Here is an 18,296-nt window from a genome sequence, read left to right as displayed (position 1 = left end):
TTCTTTAAGTCCCAAAGTCGTATCAACATTTTTAAAGACTCTGTGTTTCTTACCCACAAAATATCACATATTGAAATACTTTCATCTACAGAACTAGTTAAGACATTTTTAGGGCTGGGGCTATGGCTCAGTGGCATAAACACCTGCCTGGCACCTTGCATAAATACAAGGTCCTGAGTTTGATTCCTGGCACCAAAGAAGATATTTTTGACCTGTCTTGAAGTTCTGGTTAAAGACAATCTTAGAAGAAAATATTCAGAATCCTTACCTCTTCAGTTCCCAAAGCCTGAGGCTCACTGGCAGATCTGGCTGTTGAGAAAACACAGGAAAAAATATATGTATTAGGAAAACAAAAAACAGCATAATACATGAGAGCAAGTGAAGGCTGGAGGTAATAGTGGTACAGTTCTAAGGGCAGGGGGGTCTTATGGGTTCACATTTTGTTAACTCCTTTTCTCTTCAGAAACAGATACTGCATGTGAAACAGGAGTTCATTTCTTTGTGAAATTTGCTAGCTTGCATGAAAATATGAACTCACAAAGGCTGCATGGTAATTGAGGGGAAGCAGAGTTCCAGGTGACAGAGATTATACACCCATGCCATGGGAAGAAGGAGCACGAGCTTCCCTCCTGACCTAACCTGATCTGTCCCTCCAGGATCAAAGCTGCAGAGGCGGAAAACACTTGGTCCAGGTGTTAGGGATGGAGATGGAATACATATAGCTTGTGTGTATCCGGAAGATCAGGACACGTCATTGGCTAGCAGACGTATCTTTAGTACGCAAGGCTCCTACAGGCTGTTTAGAGATGGAAAGGAATTCATACCTCTAACCGTGAACGCTACTGTGAATGTTGAACAGCTGCCTGAACTCTGCCTTGTACCCAGGGTGCCTCGTATGTGAGAATAAGAAAGTTCCTACATAGAGGAGCTTCCTTCTTCTTTAAAAGTGACCACTTCAAAGTCTCAGGGGTCACTTCACCATTCTTACTTTGTTCTGAAACAGGATCAACAGTCATCTGATTGTGGGTAGAAACCAAATTCCCTCTGGGTCCTGGAACCCACTGAACCTCAGTGTCTCTGGAAATCTCACACTGCTCCAGGCTGGCAGGTATGTTGCAAGCCAGACCCAAAGAACCATATTCCCTGACTACTCTCCAGGGGCCTAAGTTATTTACAAAACCATTACCTCATGATTAATGACAGCAAAGGGAAAGAAAACAAGCCAAGGGCAAAAAACAATCTATTTTCAGAGAATGAGCCCTGGGGATAACAAGGGCTAAGTGGGACTTGCAAAAGGAGCCGGAGCAAGGGTGACAGAGGCCAGCGCTAGTGTCCATTGTGTCCTACAGTGTCAAGTGGCTCAGCCTCTCTGCACAGAAGTTTGGCACTTCTTATCAAGAGATCTCAGGCATGTTCCGGACCATTACTGTAGTGACACCACTCCTTGACATGAGCAACAATCATGACAACAACAATGACAACAAGTAGACAAAGAATGACTGCAACGGGGTTGCAAAGAGCTTACTTATCAGAATACAGCCTCCTAAATTAAATAGAAACTCCACGTGGTAGAACCAACAACAGACACAAAAAATTTTGAAATGATGAGGAAAACACAAAAACCACATATGGTACCATTAAGTGAAAAATAGGCAAGTATAGTATGTCATAACTAGTGTGACTTTGATTGATTTTCAAGTACTGTGTATAAATTATGTATACTGTAGTCCCTCTTTCCAGAGGCTGTACTTTGCTTGGCGTCAGTTCCTTGTGATCAAACAGGATCTGAAAACATGAAAGTGGAAATGCCAGGGGTAAATGATCCTTGCATTTTAAATTGCACCCTACTCTAAGTCATGTGATGAAATCTCACACATTCTCCCCAGTCCAGTCCAGGACCAAAATCATGTCCTTGTGCAGAATGTAGAGATGCTACCTCCTCAGGGTCACTTGGTAGACATCTCAGATATCAGATTCACTACTGGAAGATCTCACAGAGTTTGTGTTCAAGTTATCCTTCATGGTGCCTAATCCCATGTCACTCCCGGGATCATCTATTGTCATAAGAAGGGGAAAGGCAGTATTACGAGATATTTTGAGAGAAAGCTGCATTCACGTGAATTTTATAACAGTATATTGATATAGTTGTCCTACTGTATTATCTCTTACTGTGCTTAGCTTATAAACTAGACTTCACTATAGGTATGAATGAATGGAATGAATAAATAGGAAAAGACATAATATATTCATGGTTTGGTACCATCTGCAGTTTTCAGGCATCTACTATGGGTCATGCAATGTATCTCCCAGAGATAAAGGGTCCATGATATTTTTCTACTGTATATTTTCTACTGGATGTTTCCTATTTTAATATACATTTTTCTAATGTATCATATATGCATGCTAATTTAACATATTTTATACAGACATATATTATGTGCAAACAGTGTTTTGTAGTATGCATTATACATGATATCTTTCTGATATATATTTCTCAGAGAAAAAAAGGAAGGAAATACATCAAAATGTAAACAATGTATTTCCTCTGTTTTACAGGGCAATGGAATTGGCAGAAATTGTTTCTATGTCCCCAAATCTGATTTCCTTTACTTTCATGTCTTTAATAGAAGTCAAAACTATGCATGTATATGCCAAAAGTAGCTACTTATTTTTTTCAGCCTCCCTGGCTGCTAGGTGTGTGGCTATGCAGCAGTAGCAGTGGGACAGAGGCTAAAGAGATACATGTAACTTCAGGGTAAGGCCCGCCCCTTCCACCTGTCTTCCCTCCAGCTGGTGATAGTGGGGTCTTCGTGGCAAGCCACCTTAGACCATGAAAGCAGCAAGAACCATGAATGGAAAAGGCCGAGTCCTTGCATGGTCATGTAGAGCAGAAATAGCCACTCAGGCAACCCAGCTGTGGGTAGTTCTGTTACAGAGAAATAATTTCTAACTTCTGTTAGCCCCTGTAACACCAGGCCTCTGGTATACCGGGGTCAACCAATAACTAAGTTAACAAATGGGACCATTCCTATATGTTCTTTACAATTTTCAGCATTTTACAAATTTGCAATAAATGACTTCTATGATAAGAAAAAAAATAAAGTTTTTTTTCTAATATGAGAAAATTAAACACAAAATGAAGTTTGGCAATAGATGCCTACTTTCCACATATGAGGATGAAAATAAAAATCTATGGAAGTATTTATGTCACATAGCAAGACATATCACACACACACAAACTAAAATTTATAAAACCGAGCTGGGTGTAATCTTGGCCCTCAGAAGGCTGAAGCAGGAAATTGAGGCCAGACTGGGCCACGTAGTGAGTTCAAGGCCAGCCTGAAAGGCATAGTGAGACCTTGTCTCAAAAAAATCCAAAAGAAAATAATTATAAGGCCCTTTAATCACACCTTACTTTATTTCAAGCCTTTTGAAAAAATATTTTTAAAAGAAAAAGTTGTCTCTATGCTAAATAAAGCTTGTTTTTAAAAATCTACTTGAAATATGCTCTAAGCAAAAGACTTCAGTCAATATATTATAATTATACATTGATGAGGATAGCCAGACTTCAAGTGAATTTAGAAACAGTTTTAAAAACAATTCTCTATGTTCCCTTACATTTAAATTAATGGCCTTTGCTCCTCACATGGAGCCATTGGGTTAATTTTTCTGATTAGTTACCTGGCCCAATAGCACTGTGAGGCCACCACCCAATGGTGTGCTCTGATTTTATTCTCCCTGGCACAATGACAGATTCAGTAGGCATCCCATAACTCCCCTTGTCTCCTTGGTGACCCATGAGCCTGTGTTGTAAGACAGGTGCCCAAGGTAAGAGTTCTACCCAGTCCTTGAAATACAGACGCTGGGTCTACCTGTGAATCAGATCAGGAACAGTGAGTGATCCAATTCCAAACCGCCTTCTAACTGCACAAGGGTAATACACCGAGGATCTCTTCAATCTGCAGTAATGCTGAGGGCATTTGGCACCTGTTAAAGGATTATGAGAGCCATGTTCCTGCTTGGCAGGCTGATCTGGGAAACTTGCAGGTAATAATGCACCAGGATAAAGAAACTATTTTCTCCCCTTCTTCCCAAGAGAATGCCCACTGGTCCTTCTCGCCCCTGTGAAATGCAATGGCCAACAATACCGCGGCAGAGGCAAGCTGCTGGTGCTCCTGGCCTCCCCTCTGAGGATGCCGGTCAGCGTCTTCCCAGGAAAGCCATGAACTCTGCCCCGCAACAGGCAAATCGGAGCTAGCCGTAGAAAGAAGCTCTGAATTGTCCGTTTTTCTCCCTCTTCCCTCTCCGGAAACAGAAGCAAGCCAACTCAACAGGCCTAATTACCATGGCAACAACACGCACTGTGATTATGAGTGTGTTTGTTTTTTAAAATGACTCACAGATTGTTCCCCCAGAAGCCGCAGACGCACAGGTTTCTGGCTGGCTTATAAAATGCACCTAAAGTTTCTTTGCACATTTCTTGTTCCTGTTAGTATAGCTGGTGTGATGGACAGAAAACTATCAAGTCAAATCCAGTATGTCTTCACCTTAAGGATGAAAAAAAGGAAAGCCAGAAAGAAAAAGAAAAAAAGCCACTTGGTTCCTTAAACACTCCAAGATTAATCAATCTAAACCTTTGGTTTGTAATAAAATTAATTGAGTTTGTACACTGAAGAGAATTAATCTGTTCCCAATTTAAATAATTAAGGTATTTCATAATGTGATTTTAGAGGTTCAGAGGAACTAATCAGGTGAAATAAAATCTGAAGTAAAAAGTATAAAATAAAATAGCCTAAACAGGAGTACAGGGTCATGCCTGCCAGGCAGCTCCTATAACCCCAGCAACTCAGAAGGGCGAAGCAGGATGGTTGTAATTTTGAAACCAGCGTGGACAACACAGCAAGACCCTGTCTAAAAACAAAAATTTAAGAAGAGCTCAGGACATTGCCTTCTCTGGGTTCCATCCTCAGTATGACAACATGAAAACAAAAACGAAAGAGAATCAATGTAAATCTTAAATACCAAGCTGTTTTAAAACCAGTAACCAAAATAGTCATTTATTTTCAAAACCTGACCATGAAAAAGTCCAGACAGTTGAAAGAAATGTGAGCTACTTCCACGTATTTATTCAACACATCTTTGGGGGCTTTATACGCAGCCCTGTTTATAATTGCAACATTACAAGGGAGCAGAGGGAGGACCATGGTCGGGGAGATAGCTCGGGGCATCACCCTGTCTGGGAGAGCCCCTTCCCCCTTGAGGCACATTCTGGACAGAGCCCTCAGCCATTGCCGGTCAGTACAGATGGTCACGCCTGTGGGACTCAGGTTTGACCTCGTTGACGCCTACAAAAAAGATGGGTTGACAATACTAGCATGTTGATTTCCTCTGTGGGAAATGGGAGTGAACCTAATTTTGAAAGAAACTTAAATGGGAATTATTTACATAAACCTAGTGAAGTTAAATTTCTTGGCATGAACGTATAATACAACATTGCGTGCGCACAGTCATTTAAAATCAAATCAGACACACAAGTTAAATGGTTTCTCTTACGTAAAAAACCCAAAGTATAAGTAAATTAGAGAGCGAAATAAAAGACAGCTAAGAGGAAATAGCAGACAGGTCTTTTGCAATGGGAAGGAAGCCAGAGGTGGAGGGGGACGGGAGGCGAGGGGTGGATGAAACATTGAAGTGTGGCACATGTGACCATCGCCACACAGGCATGCAATCATGACGTACTGCACACATGAACTAATGAAAATCAAGTTTCAAATATGAAGTAAAATAACATAAAATCACTCTCATCATTGACAGAGCTACCTGTCTTACGCCCTGTCACTGATAATACATTTCCCCGCTATGGAGTTTAAAGAGAAAACGGAGACCTTTTTGGTGTGGTCTTTATTTAAGACCCTGGCTTATGAGGGCAGCCACCACCTCTGTCCTGGTACCACTGCCCGGTGCCAAGGAGGTGGCTGCCGCCGGACTCTTCCAGCATCTTCCTGGAGGACATCCAGCTCTGCTGCTCATGTGTCACTGGCCAGTACAAGGCACAGAACCACCCCTGATGGAAGTAGACAGGGAAATGCAAGCTTATTATGAGTTGGGGAAGGAAAAGTGGAAATAGTAATGGCCAAGCCTGTGGATTTCTGAACAAATGGTGCAAATCCGAGACTAACTTCACTGAGTCAGAGCATCAGCATCCGACTGTCCCAGGGAATAGTTCTCCTTGTTGGACTCCCAACTCTAAGATCCAAGAACCTGTGATTAACTCCGGGCTGTAACAATCACCTCTGCTAGAAATTGGTAAAAACTCCTTGGGTAAAATGAAAGATAATCGACTACAGATTTGTGGTAACAATAACAATTATATGAACAATAGCTACACTTCTTGGATAATGACTATAATTCAAGCAGCACTCTAAGTAAACATTTTACATCTGTAATTTTCTCCAGTTTTGCGAAGTAGGTATCGTGATTATTATTTCCCATTTTATAGATGAGGAAACAGGCACAGAAACTTAAAGCCATTTGTCCAAGAGATTCTGATGCCAAATCAATCCTTTAACTACTTTGTTCTCCTGTATATTATACCTTAGAATATCATCTTCCTACACTACTATATTTTAGGATTATTTTACGACAAAATAAAAGATTAGATTTTTTCCTTTTTTGCATAGGAATTTTAACCTTAAATTTGTCCTATTTTAATTTAAAATGCCTTAGAGCTGTTTAATATCAACTTTTTTAAAGGATAAAATTCTTAATGAAATGGTTTAATGCCATATGTGGCATATTCCCAAATACCATCAGCATTCAAGAGGTTTTAAAAAATAGCAAAGGATCAATTTGTTTCTCAAAAAAAAAGATCTAAAATAAAAATGAAATCTTTTTTCTTGATTAAATTTTTTTCACATATTTTTTTCTTCCTGGTTCTACAGAGATCAGATAAATACCCTTCTTAAACAGAGCTCTGTTGGCAAAGCCTAGAAATTAACTTTACTTGGCTGTTTAAAAATGCAAATGTAAGAGTAGGAGGCACACAGTCATTTATTACAGAAAAATACTCCTACCATTAATGCTTAGTCTGCGATGGTGAAAATGCACAGAAATACACCTTCCAGATGAGCAGTCAAAACACTGACATGACAGCAATTCTACTGAAATCTCTTTTTTACTACTGCTGCCTAATATACTGCAGGCAAAATGAAGAAAGTGCAACTCCAATGGCCCTGCATACGTGGTCTCTGGAGCTGGAAAGTGGAAACCTATTATCTAAATAATGCATAATCAGAAATCCCAGAGATTATTCGTCCCTCTCTTACAGGTGCTGTAATCAACAAAACAGATGCCTCCCTAGAGAAAACAAGGTCTTCATGGAAGCCGGACAGACTTTAGTCACAGGCTCTTTGGTCTCTAGGAGCTCATTACTCAGCCCAAGGTGGGTTCTATTTAGATCCAATTGATTTAAATGACCAGTCAGGAAGACTCAACTTTAATTATATATATTCTTTCACAATACAGAAATGCAGGGCTGACTGTCTAAATTAAATGCTGCCCCTGCTGCTTTTATAGAGAGCTGATGTATTTCCTTCTAGAACATTCTGTTAGAAGGTTATTCTTTGTCTCGCTTCAGCCTTCTGTGTTTTCCTCCTGAATTCTTTCTCCATCCTACCTTGATCATCACCAACAAAAAGAAAGAGAGAGAGAGAGAAAGAGAGAGAGAGATTCTCTTCAAGGGAAATGGAAATGCTACATGGGCAGTATTCAATTCAAATCTGTGTGATCTTGCTAAGTTATTTCGCCTTTTTCAGCCCTCATATCTTTATTTATAAAGTAGGAATATAGCAGGGGCAAACTCTTCTGGCTACCTATTCAATGCCATCTAACTCCTTTCTTGTTAATGAAATCAGACCTTGCTCCTGAGGTCTGCGGACCAGGTTGTCCCAGAAGCTGGGTGATTCACTGCCTCGGGAGGAAATTTAAACGACCAAGCACAGGGCATTCATTGGCCTGCTTGCTGACAGGTGAGGCATGGGAGTGGGGAGGGAATTATGCCAGAGCGAGCTGTTCTGTCCCTTCCAAAGAGTTGTATGAGAAGAATGAAGCCCCTTTACTGTGGCTGTAGTACAGAAATCTATCCGCCTTTTCTGAAACGGTAGTCATCTCCACGCAGCCCAGGGAGCCAGCCTAACACAGTAAATCTGCTGAGAGGGCTAAATGGGAAGAAGGAAAGAATTCAGGTTGCTAAGAACACTGTCCAACTACTAAATAATTACCTCTGAAGCTGCCCTCCCTTAAGATAAATTTCTTTTGTTTAAACCACATCGGTAGGGCACTTTGTGTTTCTTTTTATCCAGAGCCAAAAGTAACCTGGTAGAAAAATATTGTCCTCACCTCACATGATTGTTTTAAAAATGGGTCAGAAACATAACGTATATGGAGGATTCAGCACAAACTGAATGCTCCAAATGCTGGTTCCGACTTTACCCTGGAAACCTGCAGCTCTTCAAATGTGAGTGAAGTCTTCACTCTGGCTTGAATGAGTCCTCTGTGAGGTTTTCCCTGGTTCCCACAGCAGAATTAAGGACGGAAACTATTGTTTTCTTTTCTCTATTCATGTATGACATAATGCCAATTACCTCAAGTTATTGTTTTCTGGGTTTTTCTTTTTTCCTAAGGTTATTTTAAACAATAAGAATGGTATTTAATTCAGAAAACAAGACCCATAGAGCTGACTGTACAACAGGAAATTTTATATATATATATATATATATATATATATATATAGTCTTCCAAACTGTGTAAATCAATTTTATATAATATCTAACCCATGCCAAGTACTCAGAAGAATAGCTACCCAGTTTAATTTAAAATCTACTTTCTATAGAGGAAAACATGTTCTAAATTATTGTACATGTTATAAGGTGTTATAAATATTTAATTTAAAAAATGTTTACGGTACAAGATACATTGCCATTAATCTCCTCCAAACACTCTTCTCACTTTGAACACAGTTTTCCCATTGTTCTTCCCACTTTCCGAAGCAGTTCTGGACATCCTCTTTCGTGTCTTTAGTTGCACTACCTGGCTACTTCAGTGTCCTGAACCGATTCAAAATGTTTGCCTCTCATGGTGATGTTGACTTTAAGGAGGAGCCAGAAGTCACAGGTCTGGTGAATTGGATGGATAAGCATGTACCATGATGCCGCATGAGCCTGCCTTTCCACTGCTGATACCAGCAACGTTCATTATATCGTTGATTGCACCTTGTAAAGATACTCACAGAAGAGATCCTACAGAACTGCTTCAGACAGTGGTGGTAAAGATGGGTAAGTGTGTCCGAAATGAAGGGGATATGACGAGGGAGGTCCTAGGCAGTGTGCTGTACTGTGATAGTTCTTGTTACTTAACTGGTCACTGATTTTTTCCATCCTTCCATGTATGTGCGGAAGGTCACATTTCCTCTGCACTCTGCCTCATCCTTACCTCAGCAGTGCATGTGTTCCTCCTGCGGGCAGGCACCACCAGCCCAGATCATGTTGTACTAGGGGCTGACTCCTCACCATCAGTTAGAAGTTAGTGAGTCAAATATCCCCCCTTCAGAGAAGCCGTCGGGTTACTCACAAAGCTGAAGCCCCACTTCCCCTCTATGCCATGCTATCCACAGTGTCTAGCTACCATTCAACCTGTTTCTATTCTAACCCACCAGAGCATTGTCACTACCTGACATGTTCTTTTTACTTTTGTCCTGGGAATCGAACTCACAACCTCGTGCTTACCCTGTACAGGCAGGCACTGCACCGTTGAGCTATATCCTGGCCCTTACGTTCTTATATTGTAATTTTTTTCTGTTAAAGGGTTCCAATTCTAGCTGGTTGTGAACAAATAAGTCCAGGGTGAGGCTGGGGCATAGATAATTTTTAAAGTACCCCTCATGATTTCTCTCGTGTAGCTAGAGTCTCTGTCAAAACCAGAATGTAAGTTCCAAGAAAACAAAGAATTAGCTTCTGTTCTCTGCCATCTCCCTGGCATCTTGACGGGCATGTGGCTCATTGCAGATATTTACTGAAGCCTTGTGGACAGAAAGAGACCAACTGAATTGTGATTATTTCTGTATTTGTCTGTTTTCCCCAGAAGTTTGTGGACTCCTGCAGAGCTAGGTCTGCTTTGCAAAAAAAGAGTCAGTAACCAAGGATAGTGGTGCATGACTATAATCTTGGAACTTGGGGAAATTGAGGCAGGAAGATAACAACTTGGAGCCCAGCTTCAACAACTCGGCAACTTAATGAGATCCTGTCTCAAAACAGAAAACAAAGAGAATAGAAAAGAAAAGGCTGGGGAGACAGAGCTCTATGTGATGAGCCTGGGTTCATTTCCAGTTACAGGGAAGGAGGAGTCATTCAGGCAGCTGATTAAATAAACGAATGATGATATGCAAACTGCACTGTTTCCTATGGAGTTGATGACGACCGAGATAGAGCCAGAGGGGGCTGCTGCCCGCAAAGCATTTGCCACATGTTAAAAAGAGGCGGGGAATGCCGAAGGTTGTTTTGTGTCTATAAACTCTGATGGACCAGATGTGGTGAAAGACCAGGGGACATAGAGAAGGCAAAGGTTGTTTCTAATCAGGGAAAGAAGGAAAAACACAGGAAGGCTTCCCAGAGGAGGGGGCCGCTAGAATTGAGCCTTCCAACAGGACCTGCTGGAGGCTGCCAACAGCAGGAGGCCTGGGCTAAGGCACTGGCTGTCAGCGGAACAGCAGGCAGCTTGGGACGCATCTCCAATCGCAGGGCGAAGCGCTATGTGATTTATTGCAGCTCGGGGAGCTTGGGGAGGAAAACGGTCAAACTGAGGCACGGCGAGAGGAGGCATTCGACATCATGGAATCTTGTGAGGAGCTGGGGTTGAGGCGTCAGAAGGGCACTGGTGGGCACCATCCTGGCTGTGTGACTTCATGTTTTAGTGGGTTGGACGGTGGGAAGATGGTGGGGTCCTGTCGCTGCGCAGGCTGAGAGAGCAGTGAGAGGTCAGGAGGAAAGTCAGCTGGGACTGAAATCACGGGAAAGGATGTGACTTGGGAGGGCGAAACGAGTCGGCCCAATGACCCAGTTTGGAGAGTGCCATTGAAGGAGCAGGCACCGGAAGAGATGGAGAGGTTGGGACCCTTTAAAGAGGTGGGAAGAAAACTGAAGAATTACTAGGAATTTAAAAAGAAAAGGAAAAGCATTGTTAGCAGGAGGTCTGTTTCCTTCATTTTTAATTAATTCATGGTGCACGGAAAAATGAAGCTTGTTTAAGACAAAGAGGAAAGGACCAATGAAGAGAAGAAACCACATATGTCCCAGAGAGATAAAGGAATTGTCAACATAATCACTTAGAAACTAAGCGAGGAAGGGATGGAGAAAACAGCAAGGATTTGTTCTTGAAGGAAAGCCTATGTTAATTCGACCTAGAAGGAAAGAAAATGCAAAATGTGATGGTCTAGATATTTGTGTCCCCGGGAAGTCATATGCTGGAATCTGATCCCCAGGGGGGTTATAGTAGAAGGTGGGGCCTCTGGGGGTTGTGATTAGGTCATAAATAGGATTGGAGCCCTTTGTGAAAGAGACCCCGGAGAGCTAGGTAGGCTGGAAGGGCTAAAGACACTTGGGAGGTGCCACTTATGAGGAACAGTCCTCATCAAACATCTAACTCACTGGCACCTTGATCTTTGGCTTCTCAACCTTCTGAACTGTAAGAAATCAGTTTCTGATGATGCCAGTATAGTCCGTACTTGCTAAGTTTTGGAAACAGCCTAAATACCCATCAACAGATAAAGAAGATGTGATTTTTTTTGGTACACAATGGAGTACTACTCAGCCACAAAGAAGGATAAACTTGAGCCATTTCTAGGTAAATGATGCACCATGGGACCATACTTGTAAGTGAAATAAACAAGACATGTATGTGTAAATATTGCAAACAGATATTGTGAAATAGGAAGAAAATGTTCAAATGGGAAAGGGAGCTGGAGGGAGGGAGGAAAATGGAAAAATGAGAAAAGAAGGATAAAACCGAAACAAAGATTTGTAAAAAAGGAGCAGGGAGGAGTTGAAGGGTTAGGGTTAGGGCTAGGCGTCGAAGGGGAGGGAGGGGGATAGGATAAAAGAAGAACCAAAGTATGTCATGTACAAGTTCCCTGTGATGAGTGTGATCATTATGTATATCTAAATACAACTTAATTTAAAAAAAGAGATAACAAGGCTGGTCTTGTCTTGCCTCAAATGTCAGTAGACAGTGGTACCACTTCTAGGAAACATGCCTACATGAAAATCTGATAGCTGAGGATTCTCTTTTTAAAGATTTAATGAAGACCTGTAGAGCTTGTCTGAACACTAACTTCCATTAAACACAATTTATTCTACTTAACATAAAGGGTTTTCAGGAACCACATAGATTTCTGACACTTTTACCAGAAAACTTAAACCTTTATTCCACACTGGTATCTTTCCAATAGAATAAATCTGGACACACAAACTGTATTCAATAGGGATAATTTAGTCTTACAAACAATTTTAAGAAGGATAAGGTAAAAAGACTTTCTCTATCCATTTGCCCCAGTATGGAAGAAAGAGAAACAGAATAAGATTTGGGAGATGAGGTAGTCATCAACTGGATGACTCTAAATTCCAATTTACATCATTATCCACTGTGGTGGGGGGTGTGGGGGCTTAACAGAGGCTAGGTCACTACAGATCATTTTCAGTTTCATCCTTCTTTTATTTTATTTTTAATTGACAAATAACAATTGAATGCATTTATGGAGTACAATGGAACATTTCCATACATGTGTACACTGCAGAATGAACAAATTAAGTTAGTCAACCTATCTGTTACTTTGGAGGCAAAGTGTGTCTGTGACTCTGTCTTAGTTATTTTCTCATTGCTGAGACAAAATATCTGATGCACAGAGTTAAGGGAGGGAAGATTTATTTGGCTCACAGTTTGTAGAGGTTTCAGTCCATAATCTGCTGGCTCCAAGCAAGGTGGCCCAGCAGAGGGGCAACCACTCACAGCAGTGGAAGACTGCAAAATCAACCAGTGACCTTAACAGCATCTTTCTGCTGGTTTTATACTCATCTAGGTTGCTGGGATTGGGTGGTATCAAACCAATCACTGAACTGATCACATATCCTTAATCCCAGGATTATAACACACGCTACATTCAGTCACCTCTGAAAAGCACCCTCCCCATGACTGCACGAGGCTTTGGAAGGATATCTAGACACAAACCATAACACTCTGTAACTCTCTTCTCTCGTCTATGCCCAATAAGGCGAGCTCTCAGGGTTGTCATAGTAGTTGTAGAACTATAGATTTGTGAATTAAATAAAATTGAGGATAATTATCTGCAAACTGCCTTTGCCCCAACACCCAAGCAGAGAAGGCATTACAGAAAGTTAACATAGCCAGTCTAGCGCTCTTCAAACCCCGTCAAGTCAGTGTCTGCCTCCCTACCACCGAGCTCAGATATTGCTGCTACTCAGAGCCTTCCTCATCTTTATGCCCAGCTCTCCTCCTAGCCACTGAGTCTGGGATCAGGAGTGAAATCTGTAGTAGAAAATGAAACAGAAAGGTTCGTTATTTTTAAAAGTGAAATCTGGATTAGAGTCATATTCTGTTAACAGAAACTTATCTCAGAAACTCTTCTTATTTAGTTACAGTAGTCTTTCTACATGGGTAATGCTCATCATTTTAAAGGCAAGAAAAATTTAGTACTCTTACAACTTTTTTTTTTCTTGACTTTGTTATTAGGCATTTTTTCCTATCCTACACAGCTTCACTCATGAGTGGGGATGGATCTGAAAGCCACCGAAGTAACAGCTGTCCACCTTAGTGATGGCCTGGTCCGTGACTTCACCAGCGAGGTCACTAGTATGACTGTCCACGAGAAGGGCTTGAACTACACGATCAGGCTTTTGACATCAATCAGAAGGATCTAGACATATTTTCTTACGTTTGCCTTTTGATTTTTCATCTTTTAAGAAGAATACAAGGGGCCAAGGGTTTAGTTTAGTGGTAAGTGCCTGCCTGGCAAGCGCGAGGTCATGAGTTTAATCCCTGATACAAAAAAAAAAGTACAAATTTGAGCAGGGATGAGGCATATACAGATTAAATGGGAATATGATAATGATAATCTAATGATATAACGTTAAGAGATCCCACCATTTAAACATGTCTCCTTGAGAACGATTCGATTAGAAAGCAGTGAAGGACTTGAAAAGACATTTCTCCAAAGAGGATATGATAAGAACCAACTGGCACATGAAAATTCACTCAACGTCACTAATCAGCAGGAAAATGGAAATCAAAGTGCAGTGAAATACTGCTTCCTGCCCACTGGGATGGAAATGATCTGAAACGAGCAAACACAAGTGTTGGTGAGATGTGGAGAAACTACAGTCTTTGTGTGCTGCTGGTCCAGCTGTTGTGGAAAATACTATGGGAGTCCCTCAACATAGAATTACTGTATTCTGGCACCTCTGGACATCTGAACAAGTTAACACAGGAAATCTAACACCTGTACCCATAGCAGCATTATTTTTAAGAGCCAAAAAGTGATCCAAGTGTCTATCAAAGGATGAATGCATCAATAATGTGTGATGCAGACAATGGAATATTATTCAGCCTTCAAAAAGGGCCATCTGACCTGTATTACAACGTGGGTAAACTTAGAATACAATACACAAAGTGAATTCAGCCAGTCATAAAAGGGCAATTATGGTCTGATTCCACTTAGACAGAGATCAAAATAAAAAAAAAAAAAAGACAGGGTACTCAGTCAAACTCATAGATGCAAAGTGGAATGGTGTTTACCAAGCAGTGCCTGTGAGATGAGAAGAATGAGGAGCTACCATGCCATAGGTCCAGAGTTCCCATTTTGTAAGATTAAAAGCGTTCTGTGGATGGACGGATGACTAACAAGACCATGTGATTATAGTAACACAGAACTGTACACTTAAAAGTGGCTACAATAGGAAATGTTATGGGATGAAGATTTTCTACAATCAAGTCTCTCTACCTTTAGAGGCAAAGATCACGGATTTGCTAACTTTGCCTTACGCTACCTAGGAAGGAAAAAATGGCCCTTGAGTCTCCTCTACCAAGCACTCACTTATCCACACACAAACGCAAAGACCAAGCCAAACAAAAACCAGATACTACTGATCCTTCTTTACAATGAACACACCAAATCTCATAAATTAATTAATCCACCGGGTCAAGTAGTGAGACAGGGAGGTAGGAATCGAAGCTGGTTCTGCCTGACTTGGAAGCTTGTGTTCTTTTCACTCCCTGGTGTTCTTTTCTTCTCCCCACAGAAGTCTTTTGTGAGCAAGCTTTCTGCTTTGACTACAGAGCTTTTTGACTTTAAAGTTGGGTCTGCCTTCTGAAGTCTACTAAAAAAAGTCAGCCAGGCAAGCACACCCACTACATGCCCACCAGATGAGGCCCAGAGCTGGCCACGAATAATGGAATCACGTTCCCATTCAGCCGCTGGCCATATGGTAGGAGGAAAGACAATTAAAATTGCAGTCGACTCCCTCAAAAGCCTTACTCTGAGCAAAAGCGTTCTGTCTTTCAAGCCTCCATATGGCCAGAATAAGTGAAAATAGTCTCCTTTTGCAACATAGGAGCATATTCATCCTTTTTCCGAAACATTCTACCATCACAGTAACTGGTGTGCTGTTACTAATGTTCTGCTTCAAGTTAGAATTGGACAATTAAGGAAACATTTTGTGCTCTACAGAAAATAGGCACCTCTTACTTGTTTTCAGAAAGATAGCAGGGGGCCTCTTGACTTTGCTGTGCCTATTGGTCAAGGGTTTCTTTTCTTACTCTTTGTGTGGAACACACACACACACACAGAGGAGTAATGCACATTTTCTATGCCTCCCCAAACAAAGCAGGGTGTTGGCACTGTCTAGTGATTACAGCCTCTGCACGGATCAGTACCAAAGCCCAGTCCAGCTTTCCGACCCTCTACCTCGTTTCATGCCGTGCAGTTGGATGATGGGTCTCTGTGACCCAGCCCGAATCTGCTATCTGGGGAGATTATTGTTACATATTTTGCTAGAGGATGCAAAAGGAAATGGAAGTGGGGACTCTGAGCATGCCTTGTTTCACCCATAGCTTTGAATAAATTCAGCAAATCCTTCCGATGGGTTCTGTGGTTTCAATACCAGTAATATTTTGTCTCTTAGGAGTGGTGCAGGTTTACTTTAATGAAAAGCCTCAGAAAAAACAGACATTTTTCTTTACTATCAATGTAAGCTTCCTGTCTCTGAAAACGCTACTCAACGAATTCTAGGGAGCTAAACTAGCATCATAAAGATGGCAAAAAACAACGGAATGAAAACAGCAACCAACACCTCCAGCCCTGTGGCCCCAGTGACCATCAGAAAGGTATACACATTCTCAATAGTATTATTTGCTCTTTGAAAACGTGTATTTTAAAAATGTATGAGCATCAGCATTTGCCATTTTGTTGTTTTTACTCCACGATAAGTAGTTTTCTTTCTTTCCTTTGAAAAATTATCTCCTTTCATTACAAAAATCTAAGAAAATCTCTTTTGTCAATAATCATTATTGCTCAATCACACTTTTTGTGGAAGATACAAAGCTTGATTTAAAAAGAAAAAAGCACCCTACACAAGACTATTAAACTATTTTTCCTATATATCCTGTCAAAGGAACCTCAGTCTCAGCTCTAACGTTGTTTATCACACTTTTATCAATCATTCATAAATACAACAAGGCAGGACTCCCATTAAGAGTACCCATTGCTCAGGAAATTAAAGAATAATAATTATGCTTGCATGGTACTACTCCAGGGTTTCTACAGCATATACACGTAAGGAAACAGTATACGTTTTGTCCCTGCCGAGGTTAATTTCTACCCTGACCCACAGATGCACTGAATCCACGTACATATCACATCCACGCATCGTCAGGCACTCGTCCTAGCCTGCCGCGCTCCTGGGAGCAGGGGTGCAACTTCAGGCTGAGACCCACTGGCAGATGGGAGCTGTTTTCCTCAAGACAGTCACAGGGAGCCCAGGGAGGAAGACACCGTTTTTTCAAAAGCAAATACTGTCCCTCTGTATGCAAGTCGACTCTTTGTTGACCAAATAAATAAATAAAATCTCAGGACAAAGGGATTTAAACCCCCAACTCCCAAAAGCCAAATCACAACCATTATATTGCAAAGCACAAGCCAGCGGGGCACAGTAAGTAAGAAACAGAGAATGCCTAACGTTTCCCACAACTTAAACCCCTCGGCCAGGGGACTGCAGCTCCGTGGCCGGACCCCAGCTTCTCAGCTCCGGTGCATTTCAACTCAGCCCTGCTTTTCTTCTTGCCACCGAGCTGGGCAAGCCCCGTCTCACATTCAGCCTGTTTTCCCAGTGAAGTCACAAAAGCTAGGCACGGAGGAGGATTTTTGCTTTAGAAAAAAAAATGTGTCACACATTTAACCATCATCCTCCAAAGCCCTTCTAAAACCGCCTGTCCTGATCATCTCCCCCGAATCCTGAAGCAATGCACCCACCTTCCTTAGAAATCTGCCTTGAAATTTTAAAAAGCTCACGGGCACCGGTCAGTCTTCCTTCCCTCCCCTCAGCTAGAAAGGAGCAGCGTGGAAAACGCGTCCTTTACCTCGCTCCGGGGCTCGCTCGGAAGACAGTGGCTCCCCCTCACCGAGCTGCTCCTGCTCGCCGCGAGCTCCAGCCCAGCCCGGCGCAGCCCGGCCAGCAGTAGTAGGAGTCGCCACAGCGCGGGCGGGCGGGCGGGCGGGCGGCGGCGCAGCGCGGTGTGTATGTGTGTAGCAGGCGGCTGCAGCCCAGGGACTAGTCCCCACCCAGCTTTGTCTTCAGTCAGCGTTCTTGCTACAGGAAGCAGCGCATCTCCCACTTCCTCCTCTCTCGGTAGCTGTTGGCAGCTTTCTTGGTTTCCCTCTCAGTGCATTTCAGGGCTTACTCCAGCGCTTGTGCTTGCTCTGGGGCTACCGAGGGTGATGGCACTGTCATCCTCTTGACCCCTTGTTCCAAGTCCTTCTGGTGCTGTCTGCCTACAGCTTCTTTCCTCTTCCCATCCCTGCGCCCACACCTCCTGGCAGCTTCACTGCCTCTGTCCCGCAGTGGCCCCCTTCTCCAGGCACCTATGCCACTTTCTGAGCCTGAACTCGGTGTGCTGGTGTTCTTGCTCTGGGGCTGCTGCTATTGTTTTTATGGGCCCCTGGCGAGACTCTGGCCCTA

At 42.2% G+C, this 18,296-nt stretch overlaps 1 protein-coding gene across 4 annotated transcripts in view; it reads right to left on the bottom strand.

Moving 5' to 3' along the window:
- Window positions 1–18,072, bottom strand: part of Gng2 (G protein subunit gamma 2) — a 100,199-nt gene extending 82,127 nt beyond the window's left edge. Inside the window, exons 1-2 of one of the 4 annotated variants that reach the window (XM_003471825.5) lie at window positions 17,698–18,056; window positions 269–309 (exon numbers count right to left, since the gene is read on the bottom strand). The gene's annotated coding sequence lies outside the window, so the exon portion shown is untranslated. Of the gene's footprint in view, window positions 1–268; window positions 310–4,148; window positions 4,309–17,590 lie in introns of those variants that run through there. The other 3 variants (XM_013154692.3, XM_005004539.4, XM_063247629.1) reach the window with 3 other exon arrangements.
- Window positions 18,073–18,296: the final 224 nt, after the last annotated feature.

This window comes from Cavia porcellus, unplaced genomic scaffold (assembly GCF_034190915.1).
Source record: "Cavia porcellus strain 051 isolate PalLab524CR breed Dunkin Hartley unplaced genomic scaffold, mCavPor4.1 scaffold_1, whole genome shotgun sequence".
NCBI classification, from domain to species: domain Eukaryota; kingdom Metazoa; phylum Chordata; class Mammalia; order Rodentia; family Caviidae; genus Cavia; species Cavia porcellus.
This window is presented reverse-complemented; position numbering and strand designations above follow the sequence as displayed.